This window comes from Fukomys damarensis, unplaced genomic scaffold, assembly GCF_012274545.1.
Source record: "Fukomys damarensis isolate Sample0158 unplaced genomic scaffold, DMR_v1.0_HiC HiC_scaffold_36, whole genome shotgun sequence".
NCBI classification, from domain to species: domain Eukaryota; kingdom Metazoa; phylum Chordata; class Mammalia; order Rodentia; family Bathyergidae; genus Fukomys; species Fukomys damarensis.
In genome coordinates this window covers 3,856,470-3,880,684 of record NW_022900948.1, presented here as the reverse complement: position 1 = coordinate 3,880,684, position 24,215 = coordinate 3,856,470, and positions in this window count along the sequence as shown.

Sequence of the window (24,215 nt, the reverse complement as noted above, 5' to 3'; positions counted from 1 at the left end):
TGGATACATTTGTTTCCAAATGTTTGGATAATTCTTCCAATTAACAAACACAAGCCATCTCTCCTTTTATTTTTATCTTCTTCAACTTTTTTTATTATAGTTTTATTTTCAGTGTACAGATCTTTCACATACTTAGTTAAATTTATACTTAAATATTTTATTATTTTGCAGCTACTATGAATGGGATTGTTTTCTTTATTTTGTGTTAGTTTGCAGTTAGAGATGTGCTACTGATTTTGTATGTTGATCTCATATCCAACAACTTAATTAAAATCATTTTTATTTCCATATTTTATTTTATTTTATTTGTGTTTGTGGGTGTCTGTGTGTAGAATCTCAAGTTTTGTATATACGAGATCATGTTATCTCCAAACAGAGAAAGGTTAACTTCTTTTCTTGTTTGAATATTTTTTCTTAATTGCTCTAGCTAGTACTTCTAATGTTATGTCAAACAGAACTAATGAGAGTCAACATTACGTTGTTCCTTATCTTAGAGAAAAATCTTTCAATAACATGATATTAGATGTGAATTTGTCATGTATTTATTATAAGGGTTTTGCTGAGATCCTGGAGGTAAGAGTGACAAAAGTGTGCAAGGACACTTATGACTTGATTCCCCTAGATTTTCAGCATTCATCCTTCTCCATACTGAATTGCAGCAACTTGTGAGCTACAGTTCAGGTTTTCCTACACTGGTTTCAATGGCACAAGTTTCAGCTCGTGAGTCTCTGCTGTAGGAAGCTATAACTGCCTGTATTCACCTCTTTGTATCTTCACTTTTAGTGACAGTAGTTTTCCCTATGCCCTTTTATTGAGCTTTTTATTGCTGATACACAATACCTGACTTATACAGCTTAAAGGAAAAAGGTTTATTTTGGCTCAAAATTTCAGAGGTTTCAGTTCATACTCGTCTGGCTCTATTCTGGCCTGCATGGAGGCAGACACATCATGGCAGAAGTACTTAGGAAAAGAAAGTTACACACTTACTGGTGGTCAGAAAGCAGAAGAAGGGGGAAAGAAGCAGAAAGTGGGAAAGTGGGGAATGAGGACAGGATGCCTTTAAAAGAATACCCCCAGTGACCTACTTACTCCAACTGGCCCTACCTTCTAACAGCCCATTCAACTATGAAGTGATCAATGGATCAATCTATTGATGAGCTTAATGTCCATGTGTGTATTTCCTGGATAGACGTGAAACAATATCTGCCCCTGAATTTAGAGGGCTGCCCCAGGAAGAGGGCCTCAAAGAATGACTTGGATGAGCCCAGTTTAGCAAGTAAGTAAGTTTATTAGGGGCTACTTGTATAGAAGTGGATACCTTTGGGGTCAGAGCATTATTGAAGTCAGCAACTCTCTTCTATGAGCTTCTTGGTTTTATAGGACAATAATTAAATCAGGAAATGCAGTATTAAGAGTAAGAAGATAGATGGGAAAAGTTGTGTGCACTGTATGGCCACCCCATCCTTAATGGGAAGCTGACAGGATCAAAAAATACTGTTTAGCTACACTGGTGGATTACTTTGTTATCCTGAAGTCTGGCACTTAGCCCCAGTACTTGGTAAGAGTCCATTGGTCAATTGAGTATAACTTAACTTGTAACTTCATTAGAAGATGGAGTTATTTGGCTAGAATTTGGAGGACAAGTTCATTACCACCCTCCTGATCCATTCAGCTCTCTGGGACCCTCTTCTGTACATTGCTGCATTGGAGATCAAGTCCTCAATAATGATGACAGCTCCCCGCTCTGGGGGGCTTATTTGTGAAGGATTTGCCTTGAGCTCCTTTTCAAGAAATTGACCTTCTAAGACTAGGGGAATCATCCCAAATAGAAGAAGAAACAGTGGGATCTGTATCTAGTCCTAAAGACACACTGGTATCTGATTTTGATTCAGGTTAAGCTAAGCCTACTTCTAGTGTCCCATCCAGAACTGTATCTCTCCATTGCCATTTAAAGGAATATTTTAAAACTCTAAGTCAGTTTGATACATTGGATGATTTTGAAATCAGTTATTTGGAAGGGCAATCTTTTGAGCCAGAAAGAATAAGATATGTAGACCAAATAGTAAACATGCACATACCAAAAAATGAAGAAAAAAAAAAGTCTGTCAAGGGAACAACAAAATTAATTTATCAGTAAGCCTGATTCAACCAGGAAAGTTTAATAAGATGAAAAAAGTCATTTTAGAATCTAAGTCTGAAAAAACAATCAGCATAGAGATGTATAAGAAAAAAGAAGAGAAAGACTAGCAGAAGAAAATTTAAGTCTAAATCAAAGTAAAAAGGAAACAAAAGTGAAAATTAAAAAACTGTTTACTCCCCAAATAGGATAATTCTGTAAGTTCCAATGAAGCTTGCACTTTTCATTTTAAGAAGGTATTCATCTCACTCCTTTCTGACAAAAAATGAAAACTGATTCTAATAGAGAAGAAAATGAGGGTAAGTGTGAAGTGAACAGCTTTGAATCCAGCAGTTCTGGAGACAATTATGGTGTCTATGTGCCCTACTGCAAGGACACTCAAAACAAATCAGATGGACCAGTTACCAGGTCTTGATCAAAAAGAGTTCTAACATACACAGATGAAGAAGAGAGGAGGATTCTAAGCCAAGAAAAACTCCTCCTAGTGTATCACCTAAGACTCACCAGTCACTCCATCACCTCACTGTTTCCTGAAAGATTTCACCAATGTTCCACTGTTTTCCAAAATAAAAGGTTTTCTCTTTCTCCAGAAAAAACACAAAGCAAGCACAGCCGTGAGTCTCCCTAAGCATAGATGCACAGCGGTGTGAATTATAAGGAGCCAGCATTAGCTTCAAAACTAAGAAGAGGAAGCCCTTTCACAACTTTGTTTCTTGAATCCTCCTATTTTCAAGCAGAAAAGGAATTCAAAATGTTCCTTAAAAAGTATAAAGCAAATGCAATAAATCTCTTTTTGGATGCTGCTTAAAAAGCATCAATAAAAACATTTCAGCACCACAAATTGTCTTGGAAGCAATGTTTCAAAATAAGTTTTTAAGAAATTATTCATTTATTTACTTATTTTTATTAGTACATATTTGTAGTAAATGTTTGCATTCTTTGTGGGGAACTGACACATGCAGAAAACACAGCTTAATTATTTTTCTCATCCCCTTCCCTTTCCTCTGTCCTCATTGTATCTATCCTTTGATTCCTTTCTTTTTCTTGTCTCTTTTTTTCCTTGGCTATATGTTTGCAGTACGTAATGTTTTCATTCCTTGCATGGAGTGGGTTGAAAAGAACATTGTCCTCTTTTAAGGTGTGTCTCAGTTACTTTTCTCTCATTGCTGAGGCAAAACACCTGACACCCCAAGTTAAAGGGTGCAAAGTTTACTTAACTCATGGTTTTGTAGAGATCATTTTGTAGAGATAAGTCCATAATTGGCTGGCTTCAAAGCAGGGTGATGAGGCTGAGAGACCTCACAGAGGAGAAATAGTTCATGGTGGACAAAATGTAGCAGAACATGCAAGGGATGAGCACAGCTCTTTCTATCCCTCATATCTTATCCAGGCTGCATAGAGTGGGTAGCACTCACACCTTTCCTCATAAGGCCACGGAAGCCCAGTATTAAATCAATCCCAGTGTAACATGTTCTAGATTCAGCTACCTCTGATAAAAGCCCCATTTGTGACATGAGGGTTTTGGGAGACATATAAACACTAGCTGTAATATTCAGTTCCTTCCCCTAAAGATGTATGTACATACCTTTATTTAAAAAATCACTTAGTCCATCCCCAAGAGTTGCCAGAGTTCTAAAAGTATCAGCATTGCCGAAAAATTCAAGTCCAAAGTCTGCTCTGAGATTTCAGGCAAATTTTTAGCTGCAAATGAAAAGAAGTTAAACACTTCCAACATTCAACGTCACAATATAGACATTTTCATTCTGAAGTTACCAACAGGGGGATACAAAGCAATGGAACCAGAGTAAGTACAAAAATCATAAAGACAGACATTAAACCCCACAGTTCCACTTTCACCATCTCTGGCAATCTGTGGCAAGTTGTGAACTTCAAAGGGTTTGTGTGTCTGCCCCTGTAGCACTGCCTGTGGTTATAGTTCCCTTAGCTTCTCTCTGGGGTTGGCAGTGTTCCCTCCGTACTGTTTTTCACAGATGACCAATGTCCCTGGCCTCTACAAATGTATGAGGTCTCCACGACAGCTCCAGTTTCATACTCACAGCTTCACACACTGCTCTCTCAGGGCCACACTGCCTGGCCTCCCAAACCTTCTTCTGAAATTTGACTGGAAGCCTTCCTAATCCTACAACTGTACAAGTGTGTGGGTAACACCAAGGTCTACCATTAGCTGGAGCAGTAGCCAGGTTTCCTCTCTCTTGGGTGGAGGAGTTGAGTGCCTGGGATTGCTGAGCACTCTGAATCCAACTCTGAAAAAATTCTCTAGGCTCTCATCATTCTGCACCATGGGGCTCTGGGGCTGTCTTCTCAAAGCAGTCTTTCGCTTTTGCAATTTTGAGGCTGCAGAGTGGAGTCTGCTGCTTCTTGTGATTCCTTCAGACCATATTTTCTGTTCTACTCCTTAGCATTCGTGATCTCCTCTGTTCTATTTCTGCAGTCTGCAGATTTACTCAAGCCTCCTTCTAGTCAGACTCAAAATATTTTAAATCATCCTACTGAGCTTTTATATCAAGAGTAAATATTAATCTGGTTAAAAGCACCTAATAGTAGCCCTGCCACCACCTCAACATTAGACTGCCTTGAAGTTTCTTCTGCCAGATTAGTCTATTATCCTTCATCTAAGTTTCAGGAAAAGTCTCTGAACATAAGCAAGATGCAGACAAACTTGCTGCCACGCCATGTCAACACTGTCCGGAGCAGAGCAGCCAAAGTAGACCTTTTTACCAAGCAAAAACCAACTGAGACTGTTTTTTTCATTTTTTGGTGAAACCAGAAAGCTCTTCTGAGCTCTGACCAGAATCTCTCATATAGTACAGCCTAATGTGTTCCAGCTCTGCTTTTTTCAGTCAGCATCTCTGAATCTTTCCTAACTCTTTCCCTTCCCGCAATCCAGTCTCAAAGGCTCTTGAGTGACACAGTCATATAATGTCACAGAAATGACCCCATTTTTCTGGTACCAAATTCTGTCTTAGTTGCTTTCCTCTCATTGCTGAGACAAAACACTAAACACCCAAATTTAAAGGGGAAAAGATTTATTTAGCTCACAGTTTGTATAAGTTTTAGTTAATGATTAGCTGGCTTCAAGACAGGATGGAATAACAGACAGGCTTTGCAGAAGAGAAACAGTTTATGGTGGGCTGAAGGTAGCAAAACAAGCAAGGGACATTAACAGTATCTTTCTATTCCTTATATTATATTCAGGCTACTTAGGGTTGGTAGCACTCATACCCTTAATACTATTGTCCTTGAGCCTAGCACTGCATCATGTGTTAGTCCCAGTGTCACACACTCTAGATTCAGCCACCTCTGAAAAAACCCAACCTGTGACCACATGAGGCTTTGGGGGGACATCTACACACAAGCCATTACAAGGTATATTATAGGAAACTGGAAATCCATAATATCACTTGGCATGTCTATACTAAATAGACTGAAATTCTCAAAACTCTTGTATCTAAGTAAACAACATACATCTTCATAACCTCACATGATACGTGTGTTGCCTGAACTTGTTTTGAGTTCAGTTAAGGATGACTCACTGAAGGCTCATGTAAAGTGAACTTCTCATAGATCCTAGCAAATGAAACATGCAACACTGTCGCAGCCTTCTCACATTCATATTCTAATTTTATGATTAATCTTGGCCAAGAATAAGTGCTGAATATTCCATAATCAGTTACTTGAAATGTATAATTTGTGTAGGAAACCTTATATGGGCATGAAAATGTTACTTACACATGCTGTCTTAGTGAATGATTTTGTTTCAGGTTGTATTGTCTGTGTGTCATTCTCCATTATTTCTATAAAAGAGAACATTAATCAAGCAAATGTACTATAACATTTATGAATGAGAATCACATTAAAGGAATTGAAAAATATAAAGAATTCCATATCGTTCCCTTGTATTTGAATGCAAATTCAATTTTTAGCAAATCTTGAAAAATAACGCCTATATCCTGATGTTTCCATATAAAAATTTCTTTTCCTCTACAATGGTTCATCCACAAATTGGTGCAACTTTTTTGCTGAAATGGATATAAATGTTATTAAAGAAATTATAGATAATAAAAACAATTTACAAGGTTTATCCATTGTCAAAAGTCCATTTTTATAGTCAAAAGAAATAGGAATCATTATGAAATGTATAATATTGTTTGTACATTGTCATGATCAAAGATAATTAATTGTCGACATCTGATTAAATCAGAACATTTTTCTCTATAATAATAAAATTATTGTTTTTCATAAATTTAGTTAAGGAACCATGCTTTCCATACAAATTTAATTAAAATATATCATTAGAAAATATGGTTTCAATTCATTTATACTTTGTTTCCTATAGCAGGTACACATTAATGCCCTTACGATTTTAAAAGCATGTATGTGATACAACACAAGGAAATTTACACTAAAAATTTTGGCAGAATTGGAATGAAAATGAAAACTGAATAAATAACAGAAAGCAAAACATAATAAACAATGCCAGACATCAAAATGAATCTAGCCTGATATAGCATGAAAGGTAAGATAGAACACACACGCACAGTTTTTTAAAAGTCACAAAGTGAATCACCACCCTTACTTTACCATCCATACATCACCACCTATCTATATTTAATTTTTCAACATTTTATAGAGGCACTGGTATAATATACACCTTATTTTCTTCTTTCTACCTTAGTGAACAACAGTGTGTGAATAATAAATGAGAACTCACTGAAGTGCTTCGGTGTTGGGAAGAAGATGAGGACCATGGAGCACCTTGATGTGTTACTGTTCAGTGATAACAGCTGTCTTGCTACACTGAAATTTTCCAAGAGAAGCCAGAATCCTCATCGATTTAAATGAAAGCCAAGGACTTTTAAGACGTTAATAGATCTTAAGAGATGTTAATAGATGTTAGGCTTTTTAGATGATAATACCTTTTTTAGCAAAGGTTTTTGACGTCACTGTGCAAGATTTTCAAATGCTGAGATCTTGCCTTTGTGGCCAAGAATAAAATTAATTTGTTAAGAATAAGAGTTAACCCCTTTTGTAGGGAAGGTGTGATGGGTTGGGGGAAGGGTAATAAGGGAAAAGAAAAAAAATGTGTGACAATGAAAAGAAGGATATAAAGTGTTTGTAGATGGGGGGGGTGAAGGGAGGGCAGGAACAAGGGGAAAACAATGAGAACCAAGACCTGTCATGTAAAGTTACAAGATCCCAACAATGAATGTAACTGTACTGTATCCCTAAAATGTACCAATAAACTCAATTAAAGCTGAAAAAAAAAAGACTAAGAATTAACCAGAGAGTCATTAAAATCATGTATTTCTGGTACGGTACACTATGTAAGACATCTTCCACTATGTGTCCAACATCTACCACCACAATTGAAACATTTTCCCGAATCTTCTTGGATTTATGTAAAGGGGGAATTCTTCCTATATAAAGAACGAGGGTAAGTGTTTGAAATGTTCTCTATTTCTTTTATGAACATCGGAAAATCATACCAAAAGCATGCTTAATCTAAGTCAGCCCTATAAGAAATGCTAATTTTTTTAAGAAATGGGACATTTATAATATTTATTTACACCCATGGTGATTTGGATCCAGAATGCCCCTGAAGTCTTCATTTGCTCATAGATGGGACTTTGGAAAGTGACTGAATGCCAGCTGACTTGCTGGAAGCAAGGTCTGCCCAGAGAGGCAGTCCACTGCAGGTGGGTATGACCTGGAAGGCTTTGTCACCCTTCTCAATTTCTCCCTTGTCTCTGTGCTTCCTGGCTTCCACAGCTTGAGCAGTGTTCCTTTGCCCAGGTCCTTCCATAATGCACCTTTTGCTTGGAACGGGTCAACCATACAAGGACTGACGCTTCTAAGACTGAGGCAAATCTAACTTCTCATTTAAGTCATCAGTAACTGATACTGTGTCTCAGTGATGAAGGAAGTGACTAAGAAATCATTAGTACTCCCTTAAGTCATTTACTTAATTGCTATTTGCAGATGCATACCACTCCTCTTTTCACATCTTCTCAATTGTCTGTTCTGTCCACTAGAGACTTTCTGATATACTCAACAACGTATTATATGATATATTTGTAACTTCTTGTGTTGACAAAATGCAATGGACATGAGTATTAAACAACAAAGCCACTTTGCTATAATTAGTGTGTGCATATACATTATATATATATATATATATATAGGTCAGGGTTCTCTAGAGAAACAGAATCAGTAAAGAATATATAAATAAATATATATATACTTATGAAACATTTTTATGAATATATGAATATATACATACATCTATTAGAATGGCATTACAGGATTACAGACTGGATAGTCCACAATGAACATCTGGATCTGCATTCTGGATACAGAGCTGCTTAGTCCAAAAAGCAGAAGCTACAAAACAGAGGTCTAGGAAGTAATTCCAGTCTTATATCGAAGGCCTCAAAGGTTTTTGCAGAGGCACTGGTGTGAGTCTGCATGAAAGGCTAAAGAAGTTGGAACCTGCTGTCTACAGACAGTGGCAGGAGAAAAAGATACACCTGCTCAAGCAACATAGAGCTCTTGGAACACAGGTCAACTTCTACCTTTTTCATTCCATTAGAGCTGCAAGTTTATTGGATGGTGCTGCCCACAATCAGAGTAGATCTTTCCTTTAGTCTGTTGGTCTGCATGCCAAACATTTCTACAAATACCTCCACAGGCACACCTAGAAGTGTGCTTTACGAATCTGCTAAATGGCTCTTAATCTAGTCAAGTTGGTAGTCATGATTAACAATCAGAGTAGGCAACTGAGGAAAACATTAGATATAGCCATTTGGATAAGGTAACAAATATTTTCTAAAAATATTTAGACTTTTAAAAAATGCCCCTTTTCTTTCTGAAGACAAGAAACAAGGCAAAGGTACTTTAAAGGAGTTCACATGAAGAGGGAATGTGGGTTTTGGCATCATTTTGCACATTTAACAAAAGTAATACCTCCAACGTTGCCTGTTATGCACAAATTAAAGGCACACATAGAATAGCAAGGAGAGATTTGTTGTCCCAAAAACATTACATATTGCCTGTCACACATTTATTTATTGATATTTAATGCACTACTTACAGTTTGCCATTTTGATTTCTTCTTCAACCAAGTTTATTATTAATCATAATAAGGTCTATTGAAATTAAGGTAAGTAAAACAGTCTATTCTGATTTAGTAATCAATTTTATATTAATGGATATTAATAAATATACAGTGTATATGACTGCTATATATATATACAATATATACTGTATATATATATATATATAAATATAAATACATATATAATGCATATGAATAGTGACACCTAACAGAGTTACTTGTACATTACTGGTGCTCAATGAATTATGCTTGTTTCACATTTATACCTTGGTGACCATACCCATAAAAGTTATTTTTCCTTTAAAATCCCTGATAAAGAATTTGTTGACATTCTATCTTACCAGGTTAGTATTTCCTTCATGTTTGTTCAATGAATTGTGAGTCTTAGAAACATGAGAATTACTTTTATGAGTTACTGCAGTGAGGTAGCGTCTAACTTAAAGGTTAGGTTTTAAAACAATCTCATTAGCAAGCCACTGTATATGCCTTTATTACTTTTTTATGCTGGTGACAGACTGCCTTAACACACTATAATTCTGCTATGTTGTCTAAATTTGCAACAAGGACTTGTATTAAAGTAGACCTAAAAATAAAGTTTATTTAATCTGAGATGTACACTCACATATCTTTTCAAACGCCAAATCAAGAAATGCCTCATATGTTATTATTTTATCGTAAAGTTTAATATTTCTAAAGCCATTACAGAAACTGTGCTCACAATGAGAGACTGATATTCCTTTGAGATTTATTTAAGTCACTCAGTCCCAATATTTTAGTTTCCCCTCAAGAAAATCACTGGAAGATCCCATCTGTGTTGTGACATTCTTCCCAGTTGTCATCTCACTGGTTCTTGACAGTTTCTCAATACTAGTGGGCCACAGAGTTCATTCCATCAAGATACCAAGACATTCTGCATATCTGTAAGGTATCGTGCTTTACAAACAGTGTTTCAGGTTAAAAAAATATTTCTATAACACGATCTGAGGCTTCAAAGATGAATTTATCTTTTTCCGAATTTCTACCATTGAAATAAAATCTTTAATTACCATGTAATTGCTGATGAAAGAATTGATAAATTCAATTTGAACGTCTTGGATATTAAAAACTTCATTCTTGGCATCTTCTCAATAGAGTACATTCAGAAAAAGGAAATATGAGAATATTTTATATCATTTTCCCTTCACTTTCAATATTTACCATGGACACAAAGTGTTTTTGTGTAAGATATTATTAGCAATCATTAAATTTTAAGCCCTTGGTACATCAGTTTTATGCAAGGAGAAGCTTCAAAAATAATCATGATTTAGACTTTATTCTCTTCACTGATAATAATCCAGAGCAGTTGTTTAATATTTGATTAGCAATTACTTGTACTCACTCGAACTGAAGATACTAGATTCAAGCTTGAAAATTTTCAGTTCACTTTATCTCCTTTTCACTGATCAAATAAAACCAATAAAAATTATAATCATGTAACATTATAGTAAAAAGCAAAGTGGTTTTCTACTGGTAGAGGACAATAAATTCCTAAAACAACCCAACAAATAAATAGCGGTACTACAGTTTACAAAGTTATTTTGTTTTAAGATTTTGGGGGAGGTCGCTGTGTTTGTGCTTGTGTGGGGGAGATGGCTGTGGTCATGTTTGTCAGCTGGTGCGCAGTTTGAATATGGAAGCAAAATTTAGCCCAAGGCTTTTGTTTGTGAACTGAACTGTTTGCAAACACAAGCATTAGAGAACTGAAATATTACAGTACCTTTGAGCTCATCGTGAATGAAAGATCACCTGATTGGCAGGCAGATGAGGATGCCAAGAGAAACTGATTCTTGCCAATGAGTACACAGCCAAGGGTTCATATTCTGACTATAGATGGCTCTTGGTTCAAAGTCTGCCTCTTCTTCTTATTGCTGATTATGTTTTTGGCTTTAGGTATGTTATATGTGTCTAATGATAACTTTTATCACCTATATAAATAGTAGTAACATCTGTCTCAGTGGGTTAACTAAGGATTGAATAAGATTAATTCAACATGATAATTTGTAAATAGCAGGAATTCAATAAATATTAACTGTGGAATTCAGCACCTTTGTCCTCTAATTGTCATCATTCCCAAAACAAAAGATAACAGGAGTAAACCTTTAATAGGTGAAATGCTTATAAACTATTTTTCTCGGGTCCTCAAATAGAATCTTTGTATCTACTAAAGACCAGTGTTAGCAACAGCAGCATAGATTCAGAAACTAAAGCCTTAAATATAGTTGACAAAATCATAAAGATGTATCTGCTAGTCACACAGAGAAGGCACAAGATTTTAGGACTTTCCTGGGCCACCCCTTCCATAGTTGACATTACCAAGATGTGGAAGAAACCAAGTTAATGACAACTACCCAACACCCTCTTTCTGGTTTTTTTGTTTGTTTGTTTTTGTTTTTTGTTTTTGTTTTTGTTTTTGTTTTTCCAGGGATTGAACTCAGGACTTGGTGCTGGCAAGGCAGGCAACAGAACCACTGAGCTAAATCCCTGGCCCCCCATCACCCTCTTAATTAAGATATTCTCTGATTCTGACTTTCAAACCTCAGAAACTTCTCTGTTACAAGCTTTATTGGGCATCCACTGACAGAATTCTGTGAAGCCTACAGGATCACCAGGTTTGCTGAATAAAACTTGAAACATATGCAGAAATTCAGAGAAAAGTACTCAAGCTACTTCTGTACCTTAGCTTCTATTGCACAACATTAAGTGCCATTGTTTGTTTTTAAACTTTCCTGTGTTTTTTTTTTTTCACTGAGTTTTTTGGTACTTTTTAGGTATACATAAATTCCCTAAGATAAGAAACATTTATTCACTAGAATTAGATCACTTTAGATCCAATTTCAAGTTTCACGCCTGAACAAGGGATTGAAGAACAAATGAAATAATATACTACAAAGAAAGAACTAGACCATTGATTGGAACAGTCCTAACTAGCACCAGAATGGGTGCTCCTGTCACTGCTGCCACCACCTGCTGTGAGATTGAATTCTGCCTGGCAGCTGCATCCTTCCTTGCATTCACCATTCCTAATGTGAAGTTTGATATACTGAGAGTCTAATATGCAGAGATCAAATGTGATCACACCTGTTGGTTCTGAAAGAAGCTAGTCAAACAAATATTTGTTTTTGTTTGTGTGTTTTGAACCCAGGACCTTGAACATGCTATGCAAGCATTCTACTATCTAGCTATACCCCCACCCCTAAGGTTTGTCTGTGTGTGTGTGTGAGTGTATTTATGTTTGTATGTGTGTATGTATGTGTGTTTTTCCATATGTGTATGGTATGTGTGTACATATGGATGTGTGTTTGTATGTGTGTATTTTCAAAGTAAGGTCTCTGTCCATCTCCCCTTGGAATTTATGATTCTCCTGCACCAGTCTCCTCAGTAGCTGGAATTGGAGGCCTGTGACAACACCCTGAGTATATTTCTCATTTTTAATATTTATAATGCAAAGTAGACTCTGCCATCTGGAAGAATTACAAGGTATCAAACTCTATAAATACAGGAAAATTTCCCCATTTCATCAGGAGGGGAGAAAGATTCCTTGGCAGGAAAGACAAAGAAAGGTACACAATTCCCAAATTTCTGTTCCTGTTAATATCTTGACATAAGAGCCTGGGTTACAGCTCAATGGTAGAGCATGTGCTTAATATACATGAAACCTTGGCTTTGCTCTCCAGCACTCCTTCTCCCTGCACAGATTTGTTCTTAAGATTCTCCTTACATGTTTGCCCTAGGTAATGGCCATGATTTCATCAAAGTCCATCAAGAGAGTGCGCTAGCTCAAAGTGACAATAGATAACCTGTATGACAAGAGTTTGTTTGTGAGCCACTGCAGAATAGATGACATATGTGTGGATATTAGTCACTACTGGTAGTGGGACAGAAACTGTTAGATTGGGCAATACTGGAGAGTTAAAGTCTTAATAGATCATTTCAAGATTCAGAAATTTCCCTTTCCCAGGCTTAAATTTTTCACTCTGTGGGATGCAGGCTTTCCAAGTTATTTTATCTGCAAGTTACTTCCTTTCTATTATATGGAGAAATGTAAATTAAGAGAGACATGAGTTTTTAAACATGCTATGCATATTCTTATGACTGTGATAATATTTAGGAATTCTCTTTGGTTTCAATGCCCTTTACCCAGGCACTGCTTTCCACCGGTAGGCTTTTAGAAGAGTTATGTCTCAGACATGTTGACTTCCCAGTGACAACTATGCTACCTCGATCACAGTTGGTCATTAGTAAACATCTGGTAAATGCTACGGTCTGCAGATTTATGCAAATGTTCAAAACATACCTTGGCAGGGGCTATATAGAAAATAAAAACATCAGATCACAGAATTACAGCATATTGTAAAGGTTCTTGCTTTAATAATTTTGATACATAAATAACTTCTATTTGCTTGAACTGCAGTGTAGGTAGAAATAGAAACTTAAGCAAGATAAGACTATGGACAAGTGGAATTAGGAGTGATAGTAGAAGTAGGATTTTTCCTTTTTTTCTAGGGAATAGCAAAAAGAAAAGAATCAGATATCTTTGCTTAATGAATGGCTTGTGTTTATATTTTGCTTTGTACTATGTTGAGTGTTTTCTTCTTTCACTTAGCTCTCATAAAAACCTTGGGGTGGGGATATTTTTCATTCTAGAATTAATAAAACTGGTAAAATCATAGCAACAGCAATCTTGAATTATTAATAATAAAGAGGAATTGATAGATCAAATCTTCTTATAAATCCTGATGTCCATAAAATTGTGCCCTGTGAATTACCACTGCATAATTATTCAAAAAATTATAAAATGAAATATCTGAAGCCATGTGTTGTATTACTGTTTTAAAACCAGTCAGAGAAACAGAAATCCTTATACACTGAGAAGCCTCCACCATTCAGAAATTCTGATAAAAATCCCAAACTATTTCAACAATAAATATTTAATATAAAATATATATAACATAAGCCAAACATTAATATAAAGTGTCCTATTAGAAGAAAGACATTTAGTATACAAATAATTGTATGGATTTTTAAAAATTTATTCTGTTCATTGGTACATTTTAGGGATACAATATGATGAAAGTAGGAGGGGAAGGAGAAAGGAAAGAAGGAAAAGAACTGAATAGATTTTTCATGCTTTCTTCCTTTCTTTTTTGCCTTTTGACAAATTTTGATAGTATTTAAGAAAATAAATCTGAGTAGAGAATTACTTTGGATGATTTACTCATGTCCATTTCATTTATCACTTTTCAGCCAGTATTTATTTCCAAATTATCTATAATTTCTTATGTGTATCACCATAAGCCATTAGAGGCAGTAGGCCATCATACTCTGCATCATATCACGAATTTGTCAAGGGTTCTTTAGAGATTCCTTCCCAGAGCAATTTAGGATATAGGCTGCTTCGTGCTTATGGATGCCAATAATTTTTTTTTAAGTTTTGATTTCTCTACTTAAAAGAAAGCCAATTCCCTTTGGAAAGATTATTTTTGGGGACTCATCTTTCTTTTCTTTTAAAGCTTCCCTAACTGATCATAGAAGGCCGTCAAAATCTGGAAGAAATTGAAGGTTCTCATCTCTTTTTCTAAATTATTTATTGGCATATCCTTTTCTACCATAATGGAAGGAAGAGAAAATTGTGTTAACAAATATAAAATGGCTCATTGACACACATCATTCTATTCTTTTGGGCCTGGATGTGGAATTATTTCTGACAATAAAATGCCAGAATTGAAAACCTTCATCTAGCTCTGCTGTTCTTAATGTTTTCTACCAAATGCTTCTTTACAACAGAGAAGCATAATCATATTCAACCCTAAACATACTTATAAATAAAAACATACTTATAGCAGCTTATCATAACAGCTGAATATCTTCACAACCATTTACTTTATCTTCAAAACTTACAGGAATTTTATGGTCAAATTGGTGCCCGAGCATTTATTTATTTTATTACAAAACTTCATAAAATTGCTGTCTTGTAAAGTGTTCCTGAAATTATGCTACACTAGCCCTATTCTCATATTTTCCAAATCCAGTGACATAGTATCCAATACTGCTGAAGCTACCTTCTTTAAGATCAGCCAAGGTGCATGAAAAGTGGACTTTGTGGCTGGCACCTGAAGGAAGGTAATGCTCTTTGATCTTAGGGTTCTGTCTAAGGTGCCTCCAATACAGGCTTCTGTTGCACATGTTTGTCATTCATTCATCCATTATATAGTTCAGGGTGTCATGTGGAGTGATTCAAACCATGTTAATTTTAATATTTGTTTTGTCCTCTAGAATTTATTTTTGCTTGTTTGAGACAGGGTCTCACTATGTAGTTGAGACTGACCTGGAACTCACTATGTAGCCCAGGCTGGTCTCAAATTCACAGCGATCCTCCTGCCTCAGCCTCCCAAGTGCTGGGATTACAGGCATGCTCCACCACATCCGGTTTGTCCTCTAGAATTTCTGATCGAATTCAATCTATTCTCTTAAACTTTTATGAGGAAAGGAGTCACAATTTAAACTTGTGTGCACCTGCCCCTAGGGTCTCCCTACCTCTGAAATTCAAATAAAATGAGCTTCCTAGTATAGATATTCAATAAATTACTTTCTATTTCAAATCCTGTATAATTTCCTTTTCAATGGAAATGCCCTTGGCATGGTTGGGGGGGTGGGTGCTTCATCATGTAAGAAAGCTCTGCATAATACAATATTTGTCTCTGAGCCTTGGGAAAGCAGCCCTGAGTACCAGTAACATTCCCAGATATTGTGGCAATCAGAAATGCCTCCGTACATTTCCACTGCTTCTTGTGAAGGAACAATAAAAATGTATCTGTATTCAATGCTTCAAAAATGAATCAATACCAAGAGACAAAGGACAAATCAAACAAGTCCAAGTAAATCAACACCAATTAAAAAGGGGCAATGAAATAAAAAAGAAAGAAAAGTACAAGAAATGAAAAATGTAAATATTCCAAATGCCTTGAGAATGTGTTAAATTACTAGAATCATGAAGACAATTCAGTTAAAATTAAACTGTAGGTACCTTCCTACATGTAGTCTATAGATTTTACTATGGCTAACTGAACATTTAAGAATGGCACTAAGAAAACATACGTAAGAGAAATAAAAGCCAATCTTACATAAAATTATTTCTTTCATCTTGAAAGTTATAGTATTTTTGTCTCCTTATTTCATTATTGATACAGGTGTGTCCTAAGTTGACATTGGTAGTGGGGATATGAGATCCTCAAACTTGAATTTATAAGAAACCATGCAAAAATGTGTAGGTATTTAATTATAAGTGATGGTAGTTGGTTGTTTGCCAAGGAAAAGTTTTCACACAAATAAAGATGAGGTCGCTTCAATATAGAGTGAGTGGGAAGAGGTAAAGATGTGGAGAGAAACAAATGTTCTTTGCATTTTCATAAAAATCTCACTTGTTCATCATTACAAATATCTTACACACAGTTCAACAATCTTTTTTTCCTCATTGACTTTATTGATACACTTTAGGTATACAGTACAGTTACATTCATCATTGGGCTCTTGTACCTTTACATGACAGGTCTTGATTCTTATTTTTTCCCCTTACCCCTGCCTTCCCTGTCACCCCCTCCTCCCCTCCTTATTTACAAAAACTTTATTTCCATTTTTTCATATGTTTTTCAGACTTGGGGTTTTTTGGGGGGTTTTTTTTGTATGTGTGTGTGTGTGTGTGTGTGTGTGTGTGTGTGTGTGTGTGTTATCAGGGATGGAACTCAGGTCCTTGCACTTGCAAGGCAGGCCACCGAACTGCTGAGCTAAATCCCCAGCCCTTCTCATATATTTTTCTTTTCCCTTATTAACTTTCCCCTACCCTTCCCACTTCCCCTACACCTTTAGCCCTTTTCTTCCTGTTACACATGGGATCTCATCTTATTAAAATCTTCTACACTCAAAAGAAACCATCAACAGAGCTAAGAGACAAGCTACAATGTGGAAAAATATTTTTACCAGCTGCTCCTCAGACAAAGGACTATTATCTAGAATATATGAAGTTCAACAATCTTAGGTAATATTTCCCCCCAAATTTGCACCATTTTCTCTAACTGAAAATATGACACCAAAAAAGAATCTTTAGGTTCAATAAGTCCTGGCTGCACTATTGTATAATAGGAAGAAAAGATCTAGAAGAGTAGAGAAAGTGGGAGGGGCAGGGGAAATGTAAAACGGGAAAAGAAAATATACGTGAAAAGGAAAAACATGGAAACAAAGTCTTTCTAAACAGGGAATAGTGGTAGAGGTGAAGGGAGGGCTGGGGAATGGGGAAAATAAAAACTAAGATACATCATGTAAAGGTATGAGATCCCGATGATGAATATAACAGTATTGTACAACTAAAATGTACCAAAAATTTTAATAAAGGTTAAAAAAATAAGTACTGGGAAATTTGGGAGAGTGACTCCTACATCTGCTCTCCCTCCGGCCTGCTTGGGCCCAATCCGAGGGACTGGGTAACCACACCCTTCCCTGCCATTGCGGCCATTGCTCCAGCTCAGGGAAGGTAGCTCAGTGGGTGCCCCTGAAACTTCCCCCACCACCCGCTCTCAGACCTCCTGATTCTGTCAGTCCTTGGACCCACTCTGTACAGTCATAGGTGCTTATAAAGGGTATTTTTCTGAGCTCCCAACTATGAACAACTTTTAAAAAGGGGCAGGGGAAACCTGGAGAACTGTGTGGAGTTCAACCCTGCAGGAGGGCAGGGAACTCAATCTGGGCCTTGCAGCCTGAGTTCAGTCTACATTCCAAGAGCCTGCCACTTGCTAGCTGAGATCAGGGGACTTGGTTTTGCACATGGATGCACACATTGCATATTATGACAGCAGAGATATAGTCTGAAAGAGACCCTTCAAAGTCATTTCTTTTCTTCCATTTTCTCATTCCACTCTGCAAAATCTTTCTTTTTTCTGTCCTCTTTCTCCAACTCAGTCTCTTGCTCCAACATATTATCCCTCATATCCCTTTCTGTTCCTGATCCTGGCCTAACTCAGATTTCTTCTTTTATCATTTTTTCTTTTTTCTTTATGGTCTTTTCTTCTGTCATCTTACCTCACTAAAGGGTCAACAGTTTCAAGGGAAAGTGAGTCCCTATTACTGTTAAGGGGTTATATTCTTGTCCTTATACTTGCACTCTGTTTATCCCCTTTGAATTTGAAAGTTTCCTAAAGATAGTGTGGTCATTCTATGTCCACTGGCTACACTTGAAACCTTCTCCAATTCTTTTACTTATCTACTTGTCTCATCCTAACTCTGTCTAAGCCCCCATCCTAAATGGTAAATATACTATATTGAAAAGTTTATTCACTGCAAACATATTTTGGGCTGCTTCTTGATTTTAATTTAATTCACATGGTTTAAAGGTGATAGATTAATGACTACCACAAGTGGTCAATTTGCAAGTTATGCTTGATCCAATTGTGTTGCTGATTGTATCAATTGGGATAAAGGATTGTGATTGATCTAATGAGCTGTTTTCTCTGATACTATGAACATGAGAATGTCTATGAGTCATTAGAGACCCAAAAGCTAAAGTGCAACTATATCAGGAAGATTTAAGTAATAACCCAAAAATTAAACAAAGGACAACCCAATAAGAAAAATAAAAATGAGAAAACACTTAAGCAAGACACAAAGACAGACTTCCAGTCCACTAATGACAAACAGTAGGGTAAATGAAAATGACAATACAACATACAGGAATCTATGGGTCACAATGAAAGTAGCTCTACGTGGAAAATTCATAGCACTGAATGCCCATACTAGGAAAGCAGAACGACCTCAAATAAACAACCTAATGATGAATCTTAGCCTCCTCAAAAAACAAGAGCAAGAAAAACCCAAATCTCAAAGAAGAGAGGAAATTATGAAGATTAGAGGAGAAATCAATGCAATGGAAACTAAGAAAATGATCCAAAAAATTAATTGAAGAGGTGGTTATTTGAAAGAATAAATAAAATTGATAAACCCTTAGTTAATCTTATCAAAAAATGGAAAGAAAAGGCTCAGATACAAGCAATTAGGAATGAAAAAGGTGAAGTCACAGCAGATCCAACAGAAATCCAGAGGATAGTCAATATCTACTTTGAGAACCTGTACTCTAACAAAATGGAAAACACAGAATAAATGGACAGATTTCTAGATACTTATGAATTACCAAAGTTGAACAAAGAAGATAAAAACATTTTAAACACCCCAATTACAATCAGTGAAATAGAAAATGTAATTAAAAACTTACCAACAAAGAAAAGCCCAGTCCCTGATGTATTCACTGCTGAAATTTACAAGACATTTAGAGAAGAACTACTGCCATTACTCTTCAAACTTTTCAATGAAATTGAAAGGGAAGCAATACTTTCAAATTCATTCCTAGAAACAAGTATCACTTTGATTCCCAAACCAGGGAAAGATGCAACAAAATGAGAGAACTACAGGCCAATCACCTTAATGAATACAGATGCAAAAAATCCTTAATAAGATACTAGCAAACAGAATACAGAGGATCATCAAGAAGATCATACATCCTGACCAAGTCAGATTTATTTCAGGGATGCTAGGGTGGTCCAACATATGTAAGCCAATAAATGTAATACACTATATGAACAGAGTCAAGGACAAAACCCACATGACTCTCTTGCTAGATGCAGAAAAAGCATTTGACAAAATTCAACACCCATTCATGATTAAAAAAGAAACCCTGAAAAAATTGGAATAGATGGTCTATATCTCAACTTTATAAAGGCTATGCATGAAAAACCAATACCCAACATCATAATAAATTTCCAAAAACTGAAAACCTTCATGTTCAAATCAGAAACAAGATAAGAATATCTACTATCACCACTCCTCTTCAATATACTTCTGGAAACATTAGCCATAGCAATTAAACAAGAGAAAGAAATTAAAGCAATAAAGATAGGAAAGGAAGAAGTTAAACTGTCATTATTTGCTGATGATATGATACTCTACATTGAAGACCCAAAAAACTCCACCAAAAGACTTCTAGACTTAATTGACACTTTTAGCAGAATAGCTGGATACAAGGTCAACACCAAAAAATCAATAGCCTTCTTCTACACAAATAACAGACTTACTGAGAGAAAAATTACTGAAACAATTCCTTTCCTTTCACAATAGCATCCAAAAAATGAAGTATCTAGGAATCAACCTAACAAAAGAAGCAAAAGACCTCTACATTGAAAACAACAGCACTCTGAAAAAAGAGATCAAAGAGGATAAAAGAAAATGGAAAGATCTCCCTTGCTCCTGGGTAGGAAGAATCAACATAGTGAAAATGGCCATACTACCAAAACTGCTATACAGATTCAATGCAATGCCAATTGAAATCCCAACAATATATTTCACAAAACTAGAAAAAGAATCCTCAAATTCATTTGGAATCAGAAGAAACCCAGAATAGCCAAAGCCATCCTAGGCAACAGAGACATGACAGCTTGTATAACAATTCCCAATTTGAAACTATACCACAAAGCCATTGTGATAAAAACAGCAAGATACTGGCAAAAAAACAGACCTGAGGACCAGTGTAATAGATTGGAAGATACAGAAACAACTCCCGTTGTACTCAACTACCTCATCTTGGACAGATGAACCAACCATCCTCACTGGAGGAAAGATAGCCTCTTTAATAAATGGTGTCCTTTTTGCTTTCTTAATGATAAATACAATTTTTTATATACAATGTGATGCTATAATATATGCATACATTGTAGATCATCTTATTCATCTTGTTCACTTTCTACTTAAAGGCAAAGCTGGAAACTATACCTTCTCTTAACTTCTGTCAAACTTTGCTCTACTGTAAGGTACACCTTTTCCTAGCAAATAAACATTTTGTGGTTAGAAATTGAACCTACTCTCCATACACCTGATTTGAAAGGATCTTTCAGTTAGGATACAACTGAATAACAATTATGGGTTTGAGCTTGGTATAGCCTTAATTGTTCAATTAATAAACAGGAAAGCTATTTAAATGGTATATTATGTAGTGTCCATTGTCATTTCCAAAACAAACAAACAAAAAAACTTCTTTGCATTTGTCAGCCCAATGAATTAACCATACCTTAAATGAATTAACCATATGTTAAAAGAAATAACAAATCAGTATATGGTTACTTAGAATCATGCAAATTTACCAAATACTTTTTATCAAGCAAATATATATTTTATTTGCTTTCTGGCATATGTGTGTGTGTGTGTGTGTGTGTGTGTGTGTGTGTGTGTGTGTGTGTGTGTGTGTGTGTGTGTGTGTGTGTGTGTGTGTGTGTGTGTGTGTGTGTGTGTGTGTGTGTGTGTGTGTGTGTGTGTGTGTGTGTGTGTGTGTGTGTGTGTGCAGTACGGGGGTTTGGGCTTTTTCACTATGCCATATCTCCAACACTTTTTTATTTATTTATTTATTTTTAAATTTCAGATGGGGTCTTGATAAGACACTAAGTTGTCTATGTTGGGCCCAAACTTGGGAACCTCCCGCCTCAGTACTACACTACTTTGGGCTTATAGGCATTCAGTGCCATCTGACTTGCATTTTATTTTGTATTAAGATACACTTGGGAAAAAGAAAGCATTTATTTTTTTAAATAATGAGCTAATGAGGAATCTTTATCATTTTGTACAGTTACTATTCTAAGGCTATTTTTTAAAATTTCTTTCAACTGCACTCAGTGTATTGCATGAATACAATGCCCTTCTCATTTGGATTCACAAAAGAATTTTTAGAAGCTCAAAAAAGAAGTTTAACATTGCCAATCTGAAACTTATCCATAGCTTAGTGTTTTAGTTACTTTCTCATTGCTAGGACAAAATATTCAAAACTCAAAAAGTTAAAGGAGAAAAAGCTTATTTTAGCTTATAGTTGTAGAAATTTCCATCCATAGTCAGTTGGCTGCAAGGCAGGGTGGCATGACAGGGGGGCATCACAGAGGAGATATAGCTCATGGCAGAGCAGGAAGGAGGCAGCAGTGAATTGGTGTCACCCACACCCCAAACAATGATAAACCAATTTAGTTATTGTACACCCTTAATCCTAGTATCATACGTTTCAATCCAGCATCACACACCCATGACCCAGCTACTTCCTCAAAGCTCCACCTATGAGTACCTGAGACTTTGAGAGGAAATGTAGATATAAGCTTTAACACTTTATGATTCATCTAGTAAACTGATTCTTGATAAAACTGAGGAAAATACTCAAGGAGGCAACAATAATCAAGAACAATTGAATTTTGACAGGTAGCTCTTAAGATATCAGATATCATAAACATGAACTCTGATTTTTAAGAATGTATGATACATTTAGCATGTGTACTGGTCATCTTTTGTACTGCTGAGACAAAATATCCTACACTCACAACTTAATAGAGGAGAGGTTTATTTTGACTAATAATTTCAGAGGTTTTAGTCCATGGTTGCTGACTCCAAAGCTGAAACATCATAGAAGAACAAGGCAGAGGAAAGTTACTCAATTCCCTGGCATCCAGAAGCAGGGAGCAGAGGAAGAGATGGACAGGAAAGGACCAGGGACTAGATATAGTTTTCAAGATTATGTTCCAACCTACTAAGAAACACTGAGAAGTGTGTTCACTAATCTCTTAGGGATTTCTCAAGTCGATGAAGTTGATAAGATTAACCATCACAGTATAAGTCTTCTAACAATTCCACTTTACTTCTAACGTTATTCCTGCTTTTATATTTTTTTTCAACAGTGCAGATGCACTGTGTAAGAATAACCATGATTCCATTTTACAATATTTGCTTTTAAGAAAATAGTGTTACTGCAGAGAACACTAGAACTCTTGGATTAACCATTCCCTTAAGAAAATTTAGTGAAATCCAAATACAAAATTGCATTTAAGAGAAATTATATTAATTCATAGTGGAAGTTCATCATGATTTAATATTTTCATCTCCAGAGATGCATTGAAAAAATTTAAAAAGCTAAATATATTTAAATTCATGATTTAAAATAAAGTTATCCTATGTTTTGTGAAAACTCAGTGTTCAAATGAAGTTATTCCTGTCCTGCCCTGCTAAAATTGAGCAGAAGGACCATAGAGAAGAGAAGAAAAGCAAACACCATATTGTGGGTGTCTGCTGCAGAAATTATCTCAGCATTCATGCAATGAAGCAGCCTTTTAAATCTTTTAAAAACATTTTTAAGTATCAAATGATGGTGAGCTGTCAACTATGACATTAAGACTAGCTTTGCCTAATAACTGCCAGCTCTCCCAAATCAAATTTTGCCAAGTTTTGCCAGCATCAAAAGTCGTGATAAACTTTCAATCAAAATGACTTGCATAGATGTATCAGTCCTAACAATATACCAACCTTTCATTTGTTCTCCAGACAAGTCTCATAGGGTACCTTGGGATGTGCCTGTGTGCCCTGAATTGCTTGTTTTTGACAGTATGTACCTTCAGAGAAGGCTTTTCATGTGAAGGGAAACTAAATGAATAATTATCACCTTGTAGTTAGAATCAACAACTATGTACTAAAGCAAGAATCATAGTAACCGTTTTCATTTATAGTTGCAAAAATGGCATTTTTATTTTTGCAAGTTTTTAAATAAACCCATTAGAACTCTCCTATGAAAACTCAAATTATAGCTGGGGATTTAGCTCAATGGTGCCTCTACCTGCCTCAAGAATGCAAGGTCCCGAGTTTGAATCCCAGAAGCAACATAACAGAATTAAAAATAAAAGCAAAACTCAAATTATGAATAAAGAGCAAAATAAAGAGATAATACAATATAAGGGCAGATTCTCCATAAGGAGACAGATTTTCCTTAAGAAGAGTATCAAGAGTTGTACGGAGGAAGAGGAAGGAGAGAGAAAAAGATGAAAAAAAAGGAATTTAGATGTATTATGTACA